Source organism: Ahaetulla prasina, chromosome 2 (genome assembly GCF_028640845.1).
Source record: "Ahaetulla prasina isolate Xishuangbanna chromosome 2, ASM2864084v1, whole genome shotgun sequence".
In the NCBI taxonomy this organism is placed as follows: domain Eukaryota; kingdom Metazoa; phylum Chordata; class Lepidosauria; order Squamata; family Colubridae; genus Ahaetulla; species Ahaetulla prasina.
This window is the reverse complement of record NC_080540.1, coordinates 149,956,104-149,971,553: the sequence shown is the minus strand read 5'-3', so window position 1 is coordinate 149,971,553 and position 15,450 is coordinate 149,956,104. Positions and strand designations below refer to the sequence as shown.

The 15,450-nt window shown below is 39.5% G+C and overlaps 1 long non-coding RNA gene across 1 annotated transcript; it reads right to left on the bottom strand.

The window, feature by feature from the left end:
* Window positions 1-12,049: 12,049 nt before the first annotated feature.
* Window positions 12,050-14,040, bottom strand: LOC131191530 (uncharacterized). Its single transcript, XR_009153528.1, has 3 exons — window positions 14,026-14,040; window positions 12,833-12,919; window positions 12,050-12,141 (listed from the first exon to the last, which is right to left on the bottom strand). It is a non-coding gene; the product is annotated as an uncharacterized LOC131191530 (long non-coding RNA).
* Window positions 14,041-15,450: the final 1,410 nt, after the last annotated feature.

Genomic DNA, 15,450 nt, shown 5'->3' with positions numbered 1-15,450 from the left:
GGTTTGTGATCAGATTTTTCTAGTGCTTGGGTTTCAAAGTGTTCCATGTAGAGGTTGGCAATGACAGGTGAGAGGGGTGATCCCATGGGTGCTCCTTCTATTTGTTTGTATTTTTGTCCGTTATAGATGAAGTATGTGTTGGCTAGGCAGTGGTTGGTCAGATCTAGGATGTGCTTGGGGGGGTTATATTTGTTTTGGATAGCTGTCAAGGCTTCTTTGATTGGCACTTGGGTGAAGAGGGATATGACATCAAAGCTCACGAGTAGGTCACTGGGCTGTAAGTTTTGTTTCTTTATGATCTCTATGAACTGGAATGAGTTTTTTACGTGTGAGGCGATGGATTCTGCATAGGGCTGTAGTTGTTTGGCGAGAAATTTGGCTAGGTTTTGTAGAGGTGAGCCTATGGAGCTGACTATGGGTCTGAGTGGGGTTCCTTCTTTGTGTATCTTGGGGAGGCCATAGAGCTTAGGGCATCTGGATGATTTCTCTCTGGGAATGATTCTTTGTTGGATTTCTTCGCTGATGGGAGAGGCTTTTATTTTGGATCTAGTGGTTTTTTCTAGGTAGGTGGTGGGGTCTGTTTTTAGGGGCTTGTATGCAGGGTCTTGGAGTAGGTTGGTTAATTTGGTTTGGTAGTCAGATGTGTTCATAACCACATAATATATATATATTCACCTATTGACCACTAGATAGCAGCAAAGAGTTAGAGTTTTTGGTATGGTTTAGTTGCCACCTAGTAGTTATCCAGATTTATGCGGCCACTCACTAAATGATGTTGAAGGGCTAAAATTTGAGAAATAGGTTTAACTGCAGGCATTAGAACCAGAACTGAAAACTACTTTGACAATATGTGAGAAGCTAAGAAGAAACAATTACAAAAATATGTGTGGATTTCCAGTTTGGCTTAATAAATCAAAATTCAGTTATTTTGGGGCCTCTTAATGCCTTCTGTCTAATCAAGCTTCCTTATTTAAAACGCCATGGAAGGGGGCAAAAGTTAAGAAACTCTGCAGATTTATGGTATTGCAGAACTGTATTGTGGAAGTACAATTCAAGGATACTGATGGACAAAAGGATGCTGCTTAGATAAGAAAAACTCAGACTTAAATGATGGAATGGAGTAGGAGCTTGACCTTTTTCAGGCCATAGAACCTGCAGTTTAAATCCCTGGTCAAAGTTCTCGTGGTTCTGTAAAAACTGGCTGCATTCAAGTGAACTTCTTTTGCCCTTAGTGTTGATGGAACTCCTTAAAGTTTTTGTGGAATCTGAAGGTTCCATAGAACAGGGGTCTCCAACCTTGGTCCCTTTAAGACTTGTGGACTTCAACTCCTAGAGTCCCTCAGCCAGCAAAGCAAAGCTGGCTGAGGGACTCTGGGAGTTGAAGTCCACAAGTCTTAAACGGACCAAAGTTGGAGACCCCTGCCATAGAACACACTTTGAAGAACACTTGGACACAGATCTATGGAACAAAATGGCACTGTTGCTCTGTCTTAGCTAAGTAAGCGGTCTCCCCACAGAACAAGATTTATTTCATTCTTTATTTTATTTTATGGTTTCAGGGGGATTTCTAGTTTCATCCCCTAGGTTCCCATGAGTTAATGTCAGGTCTAAAATAAAAATATTAAAAATAAGTACTGGTACAAAGTTTGAAACTCTTGAGTTTGTTGGTTTCTGCCTGTTTCCCTGTCCTTGTTCTCATATTTTGCAGTTGAAGACTCAAGAGAAGAACTGCTCAAGTTGCTGATCATTTGTATATACAAAACTTCCTTGCGCATCTTCTTGCTTGCTTGGAGAAGTGACTTTCATTATCATGCCACTACGTCAGTAGAGCTGGCTCCATTTGGATTCTTGTGGCTCTTTTCTCTATTCACATGAATACACACAGCCACCAGGGAAAAACAAGGGTGATTTTTTGCTCTGAATCTGGAAGCCAAATCCATTTCTCCCTTCCCTTCCCTTCCAGACCTCACTACTCTCATTTTTGCTGTGGAAGCAGCCATGGAGAAGGATGGTGGCCAGGTACTAGGCAGAGGTGGGTTTCAGCAGATTCTGACCAGTTTTGGAGAACCGGTAGCGGAAATTTTGAGTAGTTCGGAGAATCAACAGTAAAAATTCTGACTGGCCCCGCCCTCATCTATTCTCTGCCTCCCGAATCCCAGCTGATCAGGAGGAAATGGAGATTTTGCAGTATCCTTCCCCTGCCATGCCCACCAAGCCTTGCAACGCCCACCAAGCCACACCCACAGAACCCACAGTAAAAAAAATTTGAAACCCACCACTGGTACTAGGTAATGTGGGTATTAGTTTACTGTGCGTCTTTTGGAAACAATTTTTCATCTGATGGGTTTTTGTTCTTAAATATTCAGCTTTTAACTATCATTATCACCAGCTACTGGGCAGTATTTTTAGTAAAAAGGTAAAATTTGAAAATGCCAATAAAATGTTTTAAAATGTTTTCACTTTATTAAATGAACACACTGGAGATTTTGTCTTAATTCAAATATTCCATATTTCTTTTCCTGTTCAAAATTCTCTTTTCTTTTTAAATATGGTAATTCTTTTCAATGCTGATCTAATGAAATAAAAATAGACATGTTGAGGACACTATCAAGGCAATTTTATTTATTTAAGGCAATTTTAAAGAATTCTAGGACACCAATCTCCAAATACCTTTGAGTGGCTTCACAAAGTTAAAAGGACAACAATTCCATAAAAAGCAAAGGACATCCACAAAACACTAACCACTCAGGGGAGCAAAACCATCATTCTACACACATACCCATTTGTTTCAAGAGGAAAAATAAATGTCAAATTAATATAAAATCTAGGAAACTAAGTTAAGCTATTTTCAATAGCTTTTTACATTTTAAATATGAAACCCATATTTAAAATAGTAGGATTAAAAACAAACTTAAGTGAATAGAATTCTGTTTCAATTCTAGGAGATAGTTATTTTTAAGGGACTTAGGAAATCACATTGCGGTGTGATAGTTCTATTGAAGACAGAGATATACAGCAGGATTCCCAATCCCCAGGCCACAGCCCATTACCGGGCCATAGTCCATTCACAGTCTGTTCGGAACTGGGCTCCAGAATGAGGGGCAAGTGTATGTGTGTGCACGCAGATCCACTTGCCCCACAGCGGGCAGGTGAATGTGTGTGCACAGCTCCATTTATGTGTGCCGTCCGCTTGCACAAAGAAGTTGCACATGTGTGCTTGTCACTTGCACGGAACCATCCTCGCTCCACCATCCAGGCAGTCTGCAAAGCTAGACAGGTTGGAGACTGCTGATTAAGAAGATACGATGGGATCTCTGGGTGGCTCAACAGACTAAAACAGTCTGTTATTAACACAGCTGCTTGCAATTACTGCAAGTTCAAGTCCCACCAGGCCCAAGGTTGACTCAGCCTTCCATCCTTTATAAGGTAGGTAAAATGAGGACCCAGATTGTTGGTGGGGGGCAATAAGTTGACTTTGTATATAATATACAAATGGATGAAGACTATTGCTTGACATAGTGTAAGCCGCCCTGAGTCTTTGGAGAAGGGCCGGATATAAATGCAAATAAAAAAAAATCTGTAAAACTACAATATAATTCTTCATTTCAAGTCTGAAACTCCCCAAAATAAACATTGTAGCTATATGTGTTCTTGCCCAAAAAAGAGAACCCCTTATTTTTAGAGCTGACCAATCCAAGGGCAGTTGGAATAAATAAAACCAGAAGAAGACCAAGCTAGTATGTTTCTGTCCATGAAAACAAACAGGGCCACTATCTTTATCAATGAAAAAAAGAGCCAGGGGTGACATGATAGCAGTGTTCCAATATCTAAGGGGTTGCCACAAAGAAGAGTGATCAACCTAATCTCCAAAGCATCTGAAGGCAGGACAAGAAGCAATGGATCTAATCAAGGAGCGATCCTATCTAGAACTAAGGAGATAGATAGAACAATTAATCACTGGAATGACTTGCCTCCAGAAGTTGTGGGTACTGCAACACTGGAAGTTTTTAAGAAGAGGTTGGACAAACATTTGTCTTGAAATGGGTATAGAATAGAATAGAATAGAATAGAATAGAATAGAATAGAATAGAATAGAATAGAATAGAATAGAATAGAATAGAATAGAATAGAATTTTATTGGCCAAGTGTGATTGGACACACAAGGAATTTGTCTTGATGCATATGCTCTCAGTGTACATAAAAGAAAAGATACGTTCATCAAGGTACAACATTTACAACACAATTGATGATCAATATATCAGTATAAAATCATAAGGATTGCCAGCAACAAGTTATAGTCATACAGTCATAAGTGGAAAGAGATTGGTGATGGGAACTATGAGACGATTAATAGTAGTGCAGATTCAGTAAATAGTCTGACAGTGTTGAGGGAATTATTTGTTTAGCAGAGTGATGGCCTTCGGGGGAAAAAAGGGGGTTTCTTGCAGGTTCTGATCAGTTCTGGAGAACCGGTAGCAGAAATTTTGAGTAGTTTGGAGAACCGGTAGTAAAAATTCTGACTGGCCATTTATTCTCTGGCTCCCAAGTCCCAGTTTATCAGGAGGAAATGGGGATTTTGCAGTATCCTTCCCCTGGAGTGGGGTGGAAATGGAGATTTTATAGTATCTTTCCCCTGCCACGCCCACCAAGCCACACCCACAGAACCAGTAGTAAAAAAAATTGAAACCCACCACTGACTAGAAGATCTCCAATGTCCTTTCCAACTCTTGTTATTCTGCTATTTATTTGCCATCCCTGACCACAGCCACCATTCTGCTGACTAAAATGCCTCTTTGACTGATTTTGGGTATTAAAGAATGCTGCCCATGAAGGTATTCAGCTTTGGAAGCTGTAGCAATAGCAGCCTGTCCTGTGTGCTTGTAATGTTCAAGTAGAAGCGGGGGGGGGGGGAGAGAGAGAGAGAGAGAGGAGTCATGAAATGTTATGATGTCAGATTGGCTGGAGCCAAAGGTGGTTTGCTATAAGACTATGCTGCAACCAGTCCAGCCTTCAAGGAGATTATATTCTCAAGTGTTCAAGCTGTTTACACATTCCAAACTGCTCTGACTGCCTCTTTGTGGCAAGCTGTTTACATGAATTTATTTTGGGAAAATTCCATTTAACAGAACCAAGATTTCTTCATAAATCATTGAATCTCACTTGTGTACTGATAAAGAAAGAGAGACAGAAAAAGAGATCTGGGTTAATTATTTGTTCTTTTCAGTAATCTTAGAGCGTGTTAACTATGTATGTAGACAACATGCATGTGTGAACAACAGTGTACAGAGTCAATATAAATATTAGATTGCCTTTAGCTGTTTAGGGGGAGGCTGACAGAGACCTACAAACTCCCAAAATCTTTAACCAAAAACTGTCTACTATTGACCCCACCCCATTCCTAAAAGGACTATAAGGGGCGTGCATAAGTGCACAAAAGTGCCTACCGTTCCTGTCCTATTGTTTTCTTTCATTATATGTGTTTATATATAATGTTGTGACAAAATAAATAAATAATTAAATAAATACTAATATCCAACCTGTAAAACCAAAATCTTATAACAAAATAATGTCCCCAGTTGTTTAGGGAATGTTCTATACAGCTATGGATTGCATCGATCAAAGTTTGTTGTTTTATCATAGATTATTTTTTTTTGGCCAAGTGTGATTGGGCACACAAGGAATTTGTCTTGGTGCATACGCTCTTATTGTACATAAAAGAAAAGATATCTTCATCAAGTTACAACACTTAATGATACTCATAGGGTACAAATTTAACACTTAATGATACAACACTTAATGATAGTCATAGGCTATACATAAGCAATCAGGAAACAATATCAATATAAACTGTAAGGCTACAAGCAACGAAGTTTCAGTCATAAGTGGAAGGAGATGGGTGATGGGAACGATGAGAAGATTAATAGTAGTGCAGATTTAATGAATAGTTTGACAATGTTGAGGGAATTATTTGTTTAGCAGAGTAACTTTAAATCAAGTATGATAATTTGTGATAGTTTCCTTAAATGATTACTTTTTGTATTATTTCTAGCTGATTTTTAGAATTACCCTATTATTTTACAGCAGAGGAGGAACCAAAATTTACTTTTGCTGTATGATTATTCTGATATACCTTATTCTCAGCTCAAGGTATGTGGCACCTCTAGGCCACATTGACATCTGATGCCACCTCCAATGGATACAAAGATTTGACTTTTTACTATGACGTGGAAGGAGTTGGAATGCCTAAGCTTATATGTCCTAGGCTGGTGCCTTAGCATAAAGACACCCCTGATTGTATCACACCACATCTTATTCTTTTCATTTATTTTTTAATTTGTGTTAGCATACTTTCCTGCCTGCAATCTTGTCTTTAAAATTAGCATAGAAAAGCACTATTTTGAATAGGTGCGTTTGATAATCTAAAACACATTTTTTTTAAAAACTGCGCTTGTAGCAATGTATTACTACACAACACATCTTAGGTGGCACTTCATTCATCTTTTTACAGAATGGGGAAAATATTTGGATAGTAATTACATGTTATTTAAAACAAATAGGTGATAATATGGTTTCCTTTGTTATACTTTGCATATACAAGTTTGCAATATGTGTGCTACATGCCATTATTCTTTTAAGAAGATGGAAAGGTAGCATTAAGCATACCTACACCTCCAGATTTCTCTTCTCTTTTTCTGTAAAAGCCAGACTCACTTTGTGCTGAGGGGAGGGGGAGGGATGGAAGAATGATAGGGAGAATGCAAAATGCTACTGATTGGATCATAGCATGAATGAGTGACCCATATTAATCAAGTTTCAAAAAAGAGACATTTTCTCACTAATGATTTGGATGTCTTTTTGAGTGACCCAGTCATCATTTTGACAGCATAAAGTCTGTCCTCATTAGTGATTTATTATACCCTGATGGTTGGATGTTGCTCTAAAATGCTATAACTTACTTGGGAATATATTTGGTAACGTACGACATCCCTGGGATCTATAATAATATAACTGAAAATTCACCAGTCTTATCTTTCCAAAGCACATGGATCTTCTCCCATTAGATCTGGGAGACAAGACTACAAAGGAAGAAAATGCAGAAGAATCCTTCTAATTCCTTTTGCTAGATTTTCAGTATCTCCGCCCTTTGCTGAATCAGGGAACATACTTTAAATTTATATCTCTTGTAGAAGGATTATTTTTAAACCACCATATATTACATTTTGAACATTCTGCAGTAGTTTTCAAAAACTGAAAGAGGATACAGCAGAACTCTTTTCCCGCATCTAAAGATTAAATAAATTTGAGCCATGAGAAAGCAGACTCCAGCAGACAAAAGGTTTAAAGTGTAACCCAAGAAGGCTGGTTTTTCCACATATGGTGCCATGTAATGAAATTAAGAAATTTTGGCAAGAAGTAGTTAGTTTAATCGAGAAAACCACCGCATAGGAATTGACTTTAGATTGAATCACAGTTTTTCTTGGGAATTTAATGTATGCAGCTTGCAATTCCTATTAAGAAATCAGTTGATGAGGTGAAAATTGGGTGGGCTAAAATTGGAAACCTGATTCTCAGATTGCTTCTGCATAACTTGTGCTTACCTGAAAGTACTAATCCGCAGCTATCTGCTTGCCATCCAGATCCTACATGCTGACTGGGAAAGACTGTTCTAAAGTAATGCTTAATGAAAAATAAATTCCGTTAAAGAACTTTAATTGGATAAATCTCCTGAGAATGCTGAGGATTTCTTTCAATAGATAATTTTAAAATAAAATACATTTATAAACAATTGTTAATTTCACAGGTAAAATATGTATTAGTTTGAAAATTAAAAATATAAACATTTTTAGATTTTTCCCCCCCTTTGTATCTTTGTGGTTGTTGTTAGTTGCGAAGTCGTGTCCAACCCATCGCGACCCCATGGACAACGTTCCTCCAGGCCTTCCTGTCCTCTACCATCCTCTGGAGTCCATTTAAGCTCACGCCTACAGTAGTAGGGACGCGATGGCTCAGGGGCTAGGATGTTGAGCTTGTCGATCGAAAGGTCGGCAGCTCGGCGGTTTGAATCCCTAGTGCTGCCGTGTAACAGGGTGAGCTCCTGTTACTTGTCCCAGCTTCTGCCAACCTAGCAGTTTCGAAAGCACGTAAAAATGCAAGTAGAAAAAATAGGGACCACCTTTGGTGGGAAGGTAACAGCGTTCCGTGCGCCTTTGGCATTGAGTCATGCCAGCCACATGACCACGGAGACGTCTTCGGACAGCGCTGGCTCTTCGGCTTTGAAACGGAGATGAGCACCGCCCCCTAGAGTCGGCAACGACTAGCCCAAATGTCCGAGGGGAACCTTTACCTTTACCTTTACTGCTTCAGTGATTCCATCCAGCCACCTCATTCTCTGTCATCCCCTTCTTCTTTCGCCCTCAATCTTTCCCAGCATTAGGTTCTTCTCCAGTGAGCCCTTCTTTCTCATTAGGTGGCCAAAGTATTTTAGTTTCATCTTCAGGATCTGGCCTTCTAAAGAGCAGTCAGAGTTGATCTCCTCTAGGACTGACCGGTTTGATTGCCTTGCAGTCCAAGGGACTCACAGGAGTCTTCTCCCGCACCAGAGTTCAAAGGCCTCAATTCTTTGGCACTCAGCCTTTCTTATGGTCCAACTTTCCTTTGTATCTTAGTTAACCATCTGAGGGCTGCACGCAACCCTCCCGAGCTTCATTTTTACTAGCAGAGACACCGTGGACCAGTCCACTGTTTCCAGGGTGGCCCTGAAGGCAAGATCTAAGCACCCTGAGGGTCAGATGCGGCCAGCGGGCCTTGAGTTTGACACCCCTGCTATATATTAAATTGAACAATATTAAAAGTTAAATTTGATTTTTGTTAAAACAAATTTGATAATTTGCTTTTTGATTTGTACTGCTCTTTTAATCTCGTTTATACAATGCAGAGTTGCAGACTGATTGGAGCAACCTATAATCCTGTAAGTAAGTAAATCAATAAGCACACTGATCATTAATAAATAATGGATAAATAATGGATCATTATATAGTGACTGACAGTGACTTTTCTTCCAAATATTATTGGATTGCTGCTCTCAACAACTCCTGCAACTGACTGACTAGAACTGAGGGGATTTGGAGATCCACAACATATGAAGGATCATATATTCTGCATTTATATATTCAATAAAAGAGGAAATTTGTGCTGTCAATATAGTGGAATTGAGCTGATCTTTTTCAAAAGAAAGAGTGAATATTTCATCTCCCAAACTGCAAATAGTAGTCGGAGTTTATTGAAGAAGGGCAATGAAAAGTCGCTCTATTTTACTACTTTGCCCCTAAACCAATTTAAGGAGAAGAGCAGGTGGAAATGAAACTAGTAAATTCTCCCATAGAAGCCGTGCAAACAAAACATATGCTACTTGCTATATTCCAGCGCTCAGCGTTGGATTGGTACTTCAGCCAAGTTCCTGGGTAGCATTCTTAGGAGTCCAGGCTCAGATTAAGGTTCCTTTGGTTGATTTGCTATTACTTTTATTTAATTAGGTCTGAGAAGATCATGAAGTGGTAATCTGGGAATTACAATGGGTCTTTGTTCTAATCTCTACCTAGCACATTGTAGAAAGGTCCTGAGTACTGAAAGCCAAACAGACGGTTATTTTTCTCCACCCTCATACTCGCTTTTTCCCAATTATTTGTTTTTAAAATTACTGGGTATGTCACCATCTTTCAAGAGTCAGAAGAAACTAGACATTGAATGGGCAGGGTTTTTTTCCCCTTCTAGCCCTGCCAATGTACCTCTCAGTTGGCCAATGCCATTCTAGCTATTCCAGGTTTTCGTGTCTATAAAGTAGACGTCCAACCGAGTTGTGAGGAATTGAGACATATCATTAGGTGGTTTTGTGCTGTGTACAAATGCCTACAGAAGGCATTGTACTAATTTTCTCTCTGGGTATAAGGCAGAATTTAACACATATATGGGCTTCAGAAGAAGATGAAATACTGCCCTCTGACAAGGAAAGGCTTTGCTCATCCTAACATAATGTAATGTTGCTCAGATATTTTTTTTACTCTTCCACTAAACTAGTTTACTTTGGTCTGAAATATGAAACCACACATCTCTGTAGTACTACATGACTGACGGCAACCAGAGCTACAACAGCCGCCATAGGAGAGCAGCTGTTCTAAGATACAACAAACACATGCTCAGTACTATTCTTTAAAAACTTACTCTACAGTATAATTGGGGTAAATCATGAGTATTTCCATGCCAATTTTTGAGTAACTGTTTAGTGACAGGCTTCAATGCATTCCTTTACCAGCAATCTCCCTGGTTGTTAAAGAATTCAGAGTATTAGTGTATTAGCTTCTGGGTTTGTTCATTGTAAACTTTCTTAGTTGCTTTATAGGAGATACTGTAGAATTTTTGTTGTTATGCCTTTAAGTTGAAAAATTATATATCAGTGTTTTTTAAACTTCTCAAGACTACAGAAGAGTTGCCTTTTTTTAAAAAAAATGAGGAATACTTAAGATTGTTTTTAAAAGGGAAAAAACAATAAACAATGATCTAAATCATGTTTATTTTTTTAAAAAATCTTATACTTTTAATATATTACAAACATTAATGGGATAAATGATCTTGCACAGGCTAGCATATTTCAGTCAGTATCTGGAATATGATTAAAGAGAGTCAACATACTATTTAGCCTACTTCAGCTTTTGGCCTTAGTTTTACTGAGTTTTACTGAGTGCTGAAAATTCTCTTTTAGGAGATTGTTGAAGAAAAGAGTGGCCTTATGCAGTGGGCAGGAAGGCATGCCTGGCCCCTCTCCCCTTCTCTTATGCATAGCCTGCCCAATGCTATTCAGAGTTTTCCTTTCCCTACTTTTCCTGTGGGCTAATGCTTTTGGCTTAATCAACACCAACCCTCCACTGATCTTCTCATAATCTCCCTTTCTCTATTTCCCCTTAGCCACTGTCATGGAAGGCCTTGGTTTTCTCCTACTTTTCTCCCAAAAAGCATCCATCCAGAACACATGTTTTGAACCCACACCCGGATCAAACATATGTATTTCAGATCCAGTGGTGGGATTCAGCCAGTTCGCACCCCTTCGGGAGAACCGGTTGTCAACTTTCTGAGCAGTTTGGCAAACTGGTTGTTTGAAGAAATCATTAGGGCAGAGAACCGGTTGTTAAATTACTTGAATCCCACCACTGTTCAGATCCCTTGCAGACCAAACAAGCTAGTTTTAAACTGGAACCTGAAAATAGCTCTTCCATGGAAGGAAGGAATCATGCATGGAATATGTTAACCAATCCTAGGATACCTATTAAGTAGTGAATGGAACCAAAATCTAGAACAGGTACACATGGTTTGGAAATTCTGGCATTCCAGAGTGCAGTAACGTAGTTTAAGAAACTGCTGCAGGCAGTATTTTGGTCTGCACAATTTATAGGAATGACAAGGATTACGTGTTAGAATACCAAGAGGAAAAGTTCATATAATGAAATCTTTATCATAGATGCATGAAAAGGGCTTTAAGAAACTCAACATGAAGTCTTCATCCTTGCTATAGATTCATATGTGTATCTGTAGTAGCAGCTGCCATAACGGAACATTGTTCAGCAGTAATTTTAACAAAAGGTTAAAGGGCTCCCAAATACCTTCCAGCATTTCTTAATTTTGTTCCCCATTTATTATTGATGGATTTATAAAATCCTCAATGTAGAAGCCAAGGGTTGTTTGATATTCCAAGATTTCAGTACATAAGCAAAAGCCACAGAATTGTATGATTGCTTAACACTTCCACCAATATTTCATTTCTTCTTCCTTGCTCAAGATTGTGACAAAATAATTACACAAAATAATTACAAGTACCTTCAACGTGTAAATGGAAAATCAAACATTCAGAGAGTGATAACATTCTTCTGTGGTCTAGAAAAGAGGGAATCAATTTTTTTCTGATTAAGAGGTACAACTTTTTAATTTCTATCTCCAAGGGTCTTAGGATTTGTAACCAGTAACAGGGAAGTCATGGAGGAGAGCAGGACTACAAACATTTGGGCCCAGGGTTGTTGTTGTTATTGTTGTTGTTTCTGCTTCTTCTTCCTCTTCTTCCTTCTCATCCATCTTCCAGACGTGAATAAAATCAAGCTTTGGGAAAAGTTAACACACTGTTTTGTAACTTCAACAGGCACAGAAAGATTGAAAGTTTACCATCAAAACTAGGTGGCATTGTTGTCACTGAAGACCACAAAATGGGAACTGGGGGCTGCATGTCACGCAATGGCTTCAGGTTGTCCATCCTAGGTTCAGTTATACCTTTCTCCATGCTCAATCATGGCCCACAGGCCACCTGCAACCCTGGACTGCTAATAATGAGGCCCCATAAAATAAATAAATATATATATATATATATATACAGTATATGTATGTATGTATGTATGTATGTATATTTGTTTTCGTAGGTTTTCACGGGTATAGGTATGTAGGTTTTGGTATATTCGGGTCTTTTCCCGTGTAAGGCCCAAGACAATTCCTCTTTATTCAGTACAGACTAGACAAGTTGGACACACCTGGTCTAGGAAAACCCAGCTTATTTTGGGAAAAGGTTAGAAATTCACTGTGAAGCAAACAGATAAATGCAGACACTTATGGGTAATATCGGATAATTAAATGAGACTCTTTTGTTTATAAGATTGCAAAGATGGCAGAAAAAACAAAAGTATTAAACAGATGCAGTGGTTCTGTAGGTGGGCTAATGCTAAAGTTCAATAGATGTTTGGATAATGTGTCAGGGGCCATATATTTTCAAATGCTCCCTTTGAGGGTAAAGAAAACTCACCTTCAAGGGAGAGGGATGTTCATTGCTTTTCAGGCCACACAGAATCTTCCACAACCTTTTATCTCCTCAGAAGTTGGAACTCCAACTCTGGAAAGGTGGAAAACGGAAGATCAAGAATGTGTCTCTAAGGAGAAGTGTCCACAGCCTCCCATAACCCTGAAATGTCCATAGAAAATGGGCAGAAATATGTTAATGCAGGAACTAATATAGTTCATGGAAAAGGAAATAGATAGATAGATAGATAGATAGATAGATAGATAGATAGATAGATAGATAGATAGATAGGCAGGCAGGCAGGCAGGCAGGCAGGCAGGCAGGCAGGCAGGCAGGTAGGTAGGTAGGTGTAGGGAGGGAGGGAGGGAGGGAGAGAGAGAGAGAAAGAGAAAGAGAGAGAACAATTTTGCTTCTGCTTGTCTTGTGCTCTAATGGGCACCAAACCAACATGATTTTCTTGACCTTGGATTTTGGAGCATGTGTGATAAAAGATAGGCCTGGTTTGAAAAAAGGGATTTTTAAAAAACATTTTGAGAAAGGGAAACTTTTTGTTAACCAGGCTGGTTCCGACAGGGAGCATGGAATTATCCAAAAATAAATGCCTTTTTTTTCGGCTACCTTCTGATACATCTGACTCCATAGTGGGTTTCAATTTTGGTCGCTACTGGTTTGCTCGTGCGCGCGTGTGGACTCATGCACCTGTGCGACGCTTCTGCTCATGCGCAGAGACGTCTGGGCAGGTGGGCGAAGCCTCCTGCTGCCGCTACCGGTTCACCCAATCCAGGGCGAACCGGTAGCAATCCACCACTGATCTGACTGCATGCTGTAAAACAGAGATACACATTGAACCAAATGACTGTTTTTTCCCTTAATAAAGTGACTATTCTCCATGCATTTTTTTTAACTTCTCATCATATTAACAATTAAAAATGTAATGGCAAGTTTTCAAACAACTGAGGTGCAAATTCTGAACCTCTGCTGACAAATAATTACAAGATACCCTATAACTGTGCATCAAAACCTTTGCCCATACTAATCTGTTGAACTCCAGCTGGGAATTGTCAATCAATTGCTCAACCACTTCATTCAACATGGTTTCTGAAGAAGTTTAAGCTGCCGTGTAGAATGGGCTGCCTATAAGCCATCAAAGCAGAAAGTCACTGCTACAATTTGCAGGAAGAAAAACCTCTTGATCTCACCTGAGTCACTGATCAGGGCATAATCAGAGCCGATGTCTTGTTTCAAAGATATGCCTGCTGCTCTCATAGTCCAATAGAATATTAATAGCTAAGCTATATTAACAGTAACTACAGCTACAATCTCCAGCACACAAGCTCAGATGCCAGTAGGGAGAAAAGTGGCACATAAATAAAACAAATAAATTACAGTTTACATTCCTTTCTTGCCTATGTGACTCTCCTTGCTTACCTCTAAAAAAAAAAGTACAGGCCTGGGTTTTTACCAGTGTTAACTCTTTAGTGCTAAGAAAAATACTCATGTTTATTTCAGATTTCTGTAAAAGCTTTCATGGTCGTACAAATCCTTTCAGATTCTGTGAGAAGTCGGTTCTTGTGAAAGAACCTATTCAATCAGTCCCATCATTTTGATTTATACTTCTTTGGCTTGTGCTGTAGCTTCACATATCTCGGCTCTTCTCTCTGCAGCCAAAGAAAGTATCTCTTCCAGATGCTCTTCTCCAAGTGAGGTGGCCCTGTCCAGAAATGCAACTTGCGCTAGCTAATAATGCTGTTTACCCAGCACTATGGGTAGTGGCTTTGGAGCCTTTCATAAAATTTCCAAACGTACTAATTAAAAGCTGCAACATCTGGGAATGAGTAGGTTGAATAGACGTTTGTACTTAACAGGGTGGCTATACTGTCCTGCCTTTCCATTAAAATATTTATATATGAATTGGAGAAGAGCTTGCCGGGGGGGGGGGGATTATCTAGCTAGTCCAATCTGGCTTGTATGCTTTTTCAGGATGGGACATCTCTTATTTGGTGGGATGTGGCAGGAAGACCTGTAAAAGTACAATGGGACAATGGCACATCCCCACCAAAGATACTGGCATTGTCAGAAACTCTGATCCATGGAAAACTAAGCATGAGTCTGCTTTGTCGGGAGACCCAGGTGAATAACTGAGGCGACCAGAGAAGGTTAATGTCAGAGTTCTTTATTGAACCACACTCTGATAACAGGAAACTCCAGGAACTGGCAAAAACAACAGCGTCTGACAGCTCTTATATAGCTCTTATATTCTTCACTGCTCAAAAAACTGAGTGGGAGGATGGAAGACTCTCCCCCACTCTGAATGAAGCCCCTCTCTTGATCCTGTTCCCCTGCCTTTTGCTGTTCTCCGCTTAGAAACTGGACATTGCCTAATTTTGGCAACACTGTTAGCTATATGTATCTATTGTAGCCTTACTTCCAACACTTAGGAAAGGATGTGTCAAGCGCCGGGGAAATCAGGAGATTTAGGCAGTTCAAATGAGTGTAACGATTTAGTGCAAGCTGAAGTTCTCTACAAGAATCTGAACTGCTGGCATTCAAGGGAAATGAGCAGAAGCTAAGAAAGGAATTCAAGTTGGCTGGACTTAGATCTCTTGTGTGGGTGCGCAGGGACT